Source organism: Bubalus bubalis, chromosome 12 (genome assembly GCF_019923935.1).
Source record: "Bubalus bubalis isolate 160015118507 breed Murrah chromosome 12, NDDB_SH_1, whole genome shotgun sequence".
NCBI classification, from domain to species: Eukaryota; Metazoa; Chordata; class Mammalia; order Artiodactyla; family Bovidae; genus Bubalus; species Bubalus bubalis.
In genome coordinates, this window is record NC_059168.1 from 99939220 (window position 1) to 99948057 (window position 8838).

Consider the following 8838-nt stretch of genomic DNA (forward strand, 5'->3'; position numbering starts at 1 on the left):
ATGGTTCTGTCTTTATTGATCCAACCCATCCCTCTCTGGTGGACACTGTTTGTTCTCTCCTGTTTAATTTTGTTGTTACAGATGATACTGTCATAAGCATCGTGTTTATTTCTTAAGCACACATACTTAAGCACCAAACGTGTGAATCAGAGAGCGTGCATGTTTTTAGGACTCATCACCTCGTTCTCTAGTTCCAGGGTCCCCAGTTCCTGGGCCATGGACTGGTACTGGTCGGTGGCCTGTTAGGAACCAGGCTGCACAGCATGTACTGAGCAGCTGTTTTCCACGAAACTGGTTCCTGGTGCCAACAGGGTTGGGGATGGCCCCTCCAGTTGACTCCCGCCCGCTCTGTGCCCCTGGCAGCCAGCGCTGAGCCCGCCCCGCCTCCTGTGTCTTCTAGATGCCTGGGAACCACTCACCTCCTCCCGTGCCATGAGGCCACCTCCACCCTGACTCCCCCGCCCCTGACTCCCGTGTCCACCGAGCCTTCCTCCACATCCACGCCCAGCCGAGCTGCCCTGGAATCGTGAGGCCGGCTCCCCCCCGCCCCGCACCCACCCGCCGCCTGAAGCCACCGGCTCCGATCGCCAACAATCTCTGCTTGTCCAGAAATCGACCACACGGATGGGAAAGGCTCCGGCCCTCTGCAGAACCCAGGACTCGTCTGCTTTGCAGGAGGGGCTTCTCGGTCTCTCCTGCTCTCCTTGCGTGTGTGCTTTTTTTTTTTTTTTATTTCAAACAGACATTGAAAAAGAAAACAACAAAACAAAACTACCTTCTGTTCTAGAAGATTCCGACTGACAGATGGGGAGAAGGCCTCGGAGAACCCTGCCTACCACCTTGACCTTCGCAGCCAGAGAGGCCCCAGGAGTCCCGGCCTCGGCCACGGGGGCTCGGGGCGTGGGGGGTAATGTGATGTTGCCGCCCCCCTTCCTCGGGCAGCAAGACTGCCTGCTTGGCTAGGATGGTTAATTACGATGATGCTGATTTTCTGTGATAACAGTATTGTGCTTTTGGTGGGGAAAGTCAGGTTTTTTTTTATATATATATATATACATATATAATTGATATCTTTTATTTATTGGTTGTTAACTGTTGCTGCTGCCTCTGTGTGTCCAACAGTCCCAGGGATGCGGGGCCCACCGTTTACATGTGTGCACCCCTTGCCCACCTGCCCACACGCTTGGGAGGATGGTGGCCTGCAGCGGCCGAGAAGCCAAAAATCTTTTTTTTTTTTTTAATTTTAAAATTTAGATACTGTGCTTGCTTGATGTTTGGAGAGGGTAAAGGTGGGCTTCTTCAATGGCTAATGCACTGTTTCCTCTGCCCGAATGCCTCCTCTCTGGATCTCTATTCTCTGCTCCCAGTTCACACCTCTCTCTGTCCTGTATCCTCCTTGGGGTCCATCCCATCTTTTCTGAGGACAGACAGGGGACAGCTTTGAGCTTCTTGGTTCTCGCTCTGGTGTTTGCTGCCGCGAGGTTTGTGCTGAGACTGGGAGCCAGGAAGGTGGGCCGGTGGGGGAGGGGGGTAGACCACGAAGCTAGGAGAGGTGATGAGGGAGTGAGCCAACGTTTAAGGGCTGATACTCTGTCTCCTCGGTGGGCTTTGAGAATTGCCGATCACTCTGCTTTCCTGCCTCCCTGTCTGCCTTGTCCAGAGGACCACGATACCCTTCCCTCCTTTAGCTGAAAAGCCAGGAAGAGTGGAGGGGGCAGGGAGAGATGAGCTGCAGGCAATCCTATTCAGGTGGCATCTCTGGCTGTGACCTGCCTGTGCTCACGGAAGTTTCTAGCTCTGCCTGCCACTGAGACAGAGCAACCCCAGAGTCAGATGACCTTGGAGCAGAGGCTGGGAGCCCAAGGCTGGCCCTTGCTCTGTGATCGAGGGCACCCCCTTGCCCTCTCTGGGCCCCAGCTTCCACCACCGCTGCAGACCCGGGGGGAGGGGGGGGCTGGGCTGGAGGATCTGAAGGCTTTTCTCCATCCCTGCCGACACTGTCTAATTCTAAGCCCAGGTCTCCGGCTGTTGTGACTCTGTGGTCACGGCTAAGTTTCCAGACCCCAGCAGACACGGGGACCGTCTGAGCCACCATCTCATCTCTTGGCACATTTCTTCAGGGACACGGCAGCCCCTGGTGGCGTTGCGTGGGGTCCGATGACACGCCTTGTCCCTCCCCGCAGAGTTTCCTGGTCCTCCTGGGCTCTTGAGCCAGCTTCCAGGCTCAGAATTTGTCCTCCCCCAGGGAAGGCTTCGGGGGCCAGAAGCAGCCTCCCAGCCTGTGGTAGGGCCAGGCTGGAGTCGAGAATCCCGGCTTCTTTTTTGTACAGTCATCAGCTGACCCCTTCCTTGCTTATCCCGGCCCCAGGAGATGAGGAGCTGGCACTCAGCCCCCACTGGGAATTGCCCTTGCCCTTTACTTTTCACTTTCCCAGGAGGCCAGAGATTCCCTTGCTCCTTAGTCCTCAGCCACCAGACGCTCTGCCAGAGACCAGCTCTGCCAGCGTGGGCCTTGTGTGTCCACTCCCTAGGCTGGACCACTCAGTCAGCTCCCACCTCTCCCTCCTGACGTTCGCGGACCCTCTGCCTCCCCTGGAAGCCCCCCAGACAGACCCTGCATGAGTGGGATCGGGAGTTCCGTTTTCAAGGGGGACTTTGAAACCTGGGCTCTTTGGGCCCCTGCAGTCCCCTTCCTGCTCAGGCCACTGACTCAGGAGGCCCCGGGATTCATCACCAAGTCCTGCAGTTCTTCGTCCTGGCTCTGACCTGGGGGCCTAGGGTGGGAGGTGAGCTTGGTGACTTGGGACTGGAGGTCAGATGACTTCTGAGACTCGATCTGTGTCTCTCGTCCAGGGGTCAGGAGTGGTTGTGCAGCTGTCCCGGGGGCATCACGGAAAGGGCTTGTGGCTGAGAATTCTCCAGGGTTCAGCATGTGGGTCCCACCAGCTGAGGCATTGATACCCAGGTGTCTGGGGAGATCTGAGTGCCAGACTTTCCTCCCACCTTCTCACCTTTGGCCTTTAGTGTGGAGCCACAGGTGTGGCTTAGCAGGAGGTACTGTGGACCCATGCCCCAAGGACACCTTGGGTCCTTGCCTGGAGACCGTTCAGAGAGTGCTGGACACTGGCCGTTTTTGCCCGAGGTTGTGGACAGCAACAAGCCTGTCGCTTCCTCTCACCAGGCCTCCAGCCTTGGCACCCTGGAACCCCGAGCAGTCCATGGGCCTCTCTCCTTGCCACCGTTTCCCACCCAAGGCCCAACCCCATCAGCTGCTGCTCTCCGGGGCTTCCAGACAGCTGGAAGCCAGGCTCTTCGCCTCCCCCCGCTCCCTCCCACGCCCTGCTCCCCGGCCCAGGAGCAGGAATCAGCCTCGGGCAGCGCGTCTGCAGCAGCCCTGGCTCCTTCCTCACAGTGTCCGCTCCCCGCTCCGCGTTGATGGTACTTAGAACGCCATGCGTTTCCAGTATTCAACCAAGCAATGTTTAGAGTAACGTCAAGGCAAACGTGTGTCCTCTCCATCCCCTGAAATGTTTTTTCATATTGACAGACACTTCCTAGATGACGGATGCACCTGGGTTTTCGAGGACATTGTCTCTTCGCTCGGGGTTTGGGGGGTGGTAGTGGGTGGGAGTCCTGGGTCTCCTGGGAAGTGGCGGCTTCACTGTTCAAGGTGACAGCTACAGGTTCCCAGTGGTTTCCGCTTCTAAGTATTGATTGAGGGGAATGCAGGGAGCGCCCCCTGGTGGTGATGAGCAGTAAAAACATTTGGGGGACTTGCTCAGCCAAATGGATGGTTTGAGAAGGAGGCTGCAGAAGGGGATTTGAGGAGGGGGGCCAAGATCTCACCCAGGCCTGGGCTTCCAGCCCCACCTCATTGGCAGCATGTGTCCCACACGCCCCTCTTCTAGGTCCACCCCAGGGGTAGCAAGTGAATTAGCATAAGGGCACTGTGATGGGAAGCCTTGCCCCCCACCCCCTTCTTTTTTAATATCTGCGGAATAAACCCAATGGTTGATTTTTGAATGAATAAAAAGGCTTTTGTTGAATAAACAGCTGGTCCCAGCTTCTGTCTTGGCATCTAGGCATCTCAGGCTTTGTCTGCTCCCCTGGATTGGGACAAACTCAGAATCCTTTCCACCCACCCACCCACCCCCGACCCCCACCCTCCGCCCAAGCTGTACATTCTGTGTTCCCTGTGCCTTTGCCACAGCCGGCTGCCCCAGGGAGGGCCACAAGCTCCCAGTCTGACTCAGTGACTGGCTTTCTCCAGGACTCTGGGCAAGTCTGTGCTGCTCACTGGGACTCGGTTTCTCCATCTGTCAGATGGGAGTGAGTCTCTGTTCAAGCCCTATGACAGGGCCGTTGTGGGGAGCAGCCATGAGTGGAACCATCAGAGCCTTTGGTCAAGGTGAAAGGCCAGTGGAGATGTGAATGGTCATGGTGCCCCCCACCCAGAGCCTGTGACTTTGGAAAGGAATTGGGACAACGCTTACCAAAAAAGAAAAAAAGAAAAGCAATGTTTCCTGGGTGGTGATTTCCTTTGTTTGCTTCCCCAGTCCCTCTGGACTTCTTTCAGGGTGCTGTCCTGTCTGAATCTGCTGGTGGGTGTCTCTGGGGGAGGGGCAGCCCCTTGCCCTGGTGGTGCGCCTGGGGGGTGGGGTGAGACCCAGGGTGGACAGAAGCCACGTAGCATGCCCAGGCCTCCTTTCCTGCTCCTGTTGTATGTTGTCCGTGTCACGCCAATTAAACACGCTTCCTGACTTGTCTTTGCTTCCCTTGTGTGGACCTGTTGCTTTGTCTGTTTCTTTTTTGTTTCATTGTAGGTTTCTTCTTCCTCCTGTGACACCGTTTCTCTTGCTTTGGGTGTTGTCCACCCGGTTGCCCCGAGAGAAAGAATGTGCAGAATGAGAACCTTGGGTATAGTGAGCAAACCAGAGCGTTCCCAGGAGAGTTTCTGTGGACGCCGTGGGTTCAGCAGCGTGAACCTCGAGCCCACCCCACAAGTCACTCCCAGTGTTTCCGTTCCCACCTGTTTCATCTCTTGCGGGTCTCAACAGGGTTTAACAATGTTTGAAAACATGGGCCCGGACAAATGGTGCTCAGGACTGAGTGTTGTCAGAATCACCCGGGAGCTTGTGGAAACCCAGGATGCCAGCCTCACCGCCAGAGTTTCTGATTAACTGAGTTTGAGCTGGGGCTTAGGAATGTACATTTCTAACAAGTTCCCAGACCCTGCTGATGCTGCTGGTCTGGGATCACACGCTGGAACCCCTGGGGAGCTGTTGACACTGGGGGACAACCAGCTGAGTTCTGTTTTATTTTTTTGGCCACATCATGTGGCTCGTGGGATCCTAGTTCTCTGACCAGGGATTGAACCCAGGCTCTTGATAGTGAAAATGCTGAGTCCTAACCACGGGACCACCTGGGAGTTCCCCAGCTGGGTTCTAAAGAGGAGTCCAGCCTCCGTTTTCCGGGGATTCAGGCTAAATGTTCACCTGCATGTAACTTTTGCACCTGTCATTTGTCAGGCACAAGGGCCCAAAGACTTGTCACTTATTGAGTGGAGAAGTGTTCTGGGAAGGGAGGTGGGTAGCTAAGTAGCCCTGATGGGGGCCCTCAGAAAGGCACCCCAGGGCTTGGCAGTCGGCATGGCTACCCTCTGCCCGGAACCTGGGATCTTGGAGGGACCCCGTCTTTCCCCTCTAGTTAAGTGACCACATGTTTGCTGGACATGCACGGCGTGGTCCCTTCATGTGCCGGGTGTTTGGGGGAGGAGGGATCAGAGGAGGGGACAGTCTTTGCCTTCTGGAGTTTGCTGCGGAAGCATTAGTTAGGAGGACGATAAAAGGCAATGTCACATTAAGAGCATAACTGCTGGTTAGAAACACGTTATCGCTCTGGGCCCTAGGCTCCTGAGAGACATGCCCACGTGTAGGCTGACGAGATCAAGCTGCCAGCATTAGAACAAGCCGCCACCTGCAAAAACAGGTTGTGGTTCCGAGTTGGTTTTGTGAAAGGAATCGTCAGACCAACACCACCTGGGAGACAAAGCTGGAGGACGGCCCAACGTAACTCCCACTTGGAGGCTGAAGCAGCCACAGAGAAGAGGGTACAAAGATGGCACTCTCCATGGCCGCACCATGCACCCAGCATCCAGCCTCACTCAAGACACTAGAACTCCTTCAGACACATGCTCAGTCGCTTCAGGCGTGTCCGACTCTTTGCAAACCCATGGCCTGTAGCCTGCCAGGCTCCTCTGTCCATGGGATTCTCCAGGTAAGAGTACTGCAGTGGGTTGCCGTGCCCTCCTCCAGGGCATCTTTCCCAACCCAGGGATTGAACCCCCATCGCTTATGTCTCCTGCATTGGCAGGTGGGTTCTTTACCACTAGCGCCACCTGGGAAGCCCTCCTCCAGACCTAGGGGAGTGAATCAAAGGCAACATGTGAAGGCAGTGTTGGATGATGGTTAGGGGTGCAGGTTCTAAAATTAGACCCGGTTCTCAGCCACTGCTTGACATTGGGCACGAGTTGTAACTGACAGGGTCTTCTGGTAAAAATGTGGGTTCTAATTAGAGGTAGGTGATGACCCCACAGCCCTTTCCCAGCAGTCTTCCCACCAGATGAAATGTTACAACAAAAACAAGTTTTAGGTCAAATTCTGCCAAGTGTCCAAATATGTACTAGCAAGCAGGTGCGAAAGGTTAAAAACATTTGTCTGTCCAGGGAGTTGGGGGACTCAGGACCCCAGTGACCCCAGAGTACAGTCTCTGGCTTTGGGTTCTCTTCCCAGTTGGTACAGAGATGCAGAGTTCTGGGGATCTTTCCATCAATCATTAATTTCTATCACCTCACACTTCTACGAAAAATGATTTCTAGCATCCTTTTGTTAATGAATCAACTCTGGGGTATAGGTTTTAATAGTAATACATATTTAAAATGCTAATATGACCCCTTCTGGAGAGCAGATTCCTAAGCGGGGTGTTTCAAATCCTAAGGGACTGTCTTTGGGGTGGGGACTGGAGGTAATTGACACCTGCACACATGCTCCGATTCCACAATTCCACTGAAGCACTGAAAGTAAGGGTGTGCACAAGAGCACCCTCTCGCAGGGAAGCCCAGGATCCAGTTCAAAGGCCTGGTGTGAAAGCAGCTGGGGCAATGATGCCAGAGTATAGTGAGCTCTCAGTGAGTGTAAGCTGTTGCTGGCTCTGGTCTTTTCCAGGTAACCTTAGGAAGTGTCTACAGGGACAAGGTTCAGAGCCTCTGCTTCTGAAGACACATGGTGGGTCATAATCTCTTGTTCTGGGTCAGGTTGAAGTCTGCACTGACCTCCCCCTGGCCCAGCCTACCTTGGGCAACTTCCTGTGGGTTGAGGCCCAAAAGAGGTCCAGATCTGGCCAACTCCTTCCTATCTGGGCCACCTGGTTTACCAGGATGGCTCAGACTAGCTGCTGGCTCAGACTAGCATAGGTGAACCCCCCAAGATGGGCTGATTTTTCCCACCCCATCCCCCATGCCCTCTGTAAACCCCAAACTCATGTCTGCATGACAGAAATGGGTCAGAGTCATCTCCCTAAATCTTACTTCCCAGAGCCGAGCTCCAGGTATCACTAGGCATGAAGAGGAGAGAAAAAGAGTGGGTGGTGGGATGGAGGGTGGGGAATGCAATGCAGACCCCTGCCCTGATGTGGCCGCCCCCTCCCTGCCACCCTCCTGGGGGGGGTGCCCCCTGCAGTCTGCCTGTCACTGGTACCCATCCCACTATGACAGTGCCTGCTTCACATCCGGGCTTCCCTGGTGGCTCAGCCAGTACAGAATCCTCCTGCAGTGTGGGAGACCTGGGTTTGATCCCTGGGTCGGGAAGATTCCCTGAAGGAGGGCATGGCAACCCAGTCCAGTATTCTTGGGCTTCCCTGGTGGCTCAGTTGGTAAAGACTTCATCTGCAATGTGGGAGACCTGGGTTCGATCCCTGGGTCGGGAAGATCCCCTGGAGAAGGGCGTGGCAGCCCACTCCAGGATTCTGGCCTGGCGTATGAGCCATCCTGGCAAACCAGGTGGCCCAGATAGGCACTTCCCCAGGACTGGGGAAACAGACTCTTGGAGGGCACAAACAAAACCTTGTGCACACCAGGACTCAGGAGAAAGGAGCAGTGATGCCACAAGAGACTGAGCCAGACTTGCCTGTGAGTGTCTCACATCCAGGAATAGAAATTGTATATCCTCTAGTCCCCTGATCTAGGGAAGCCTGGTCAGGGAAGTGGCATGGAAAAAGGCTTTGAAGGCCTCCTAAGTTTAGGAAAAGTGAGCTCGCATAGGTACGGTAGAGACTTCTGCTTATTCCTGTAGCCTTTAGCGGCCCCTTCCCCTCCAACCCCCACCGCCACCTACGTTTAGCTGTGCCCTGGGCTGCATGGACAAAAGAACTACATTTCCCAGCCTCCCTTCGAGCTGAATGTGACCATGTGACTCAGTTCTGACCAATGGAAAGAAACCAATGAATACAACCTCCTTTCCTTTCCCCCTCTTACATCTGGCTGGACTTTGAATTCCAAAACAGGTTTCCTGGTGCCTGGGCCCCTGATCCCATGGAGGGGCTGCACCAGCCCTGGGTCATTTACACTGGGATTGTTAGAAGCGAAATAAACACACTTCCAACCTGATTAAGCCATCCAGGGTCTTTGTGTCAACAACCACATTTTAACATTTTAATTCAACCTTCATACACCGAGTGATTCTCTGGGTCATTTTAAATGAGCTGATCCCACCTACAAATGTTTGCATCTAAACTCTCAATGTTTGCCAAAGAGATTTAGTAAAAAACCAACAGTGCAACACG

General features: G+C 54.5%; 1 protein-coding gene across 2 annotated transcripts in view; it reads left to right on the plus strand.

The window, feature by feature from the left end:
- Positions 1 to 4050, plus strand: part of NCS1 (neuronal calcium sensor 1) — a 56945-nt gene extending 52895 nt beyond the window's left edge. For both annotated transcript variants that reach the window (XM_044926448.2, XM_025261850.3), the window contains exon 8: positions 401 to 4050. The gene's annotated coding sequence lies outside the window, so the exon portion shown is untranslated. The remainder of the gene's footprint in view (positions 1 to 400) is intronic.
- The last annotated feature ends 4788 nt before the right edge of the window (positions 4051 to 8838 follow it).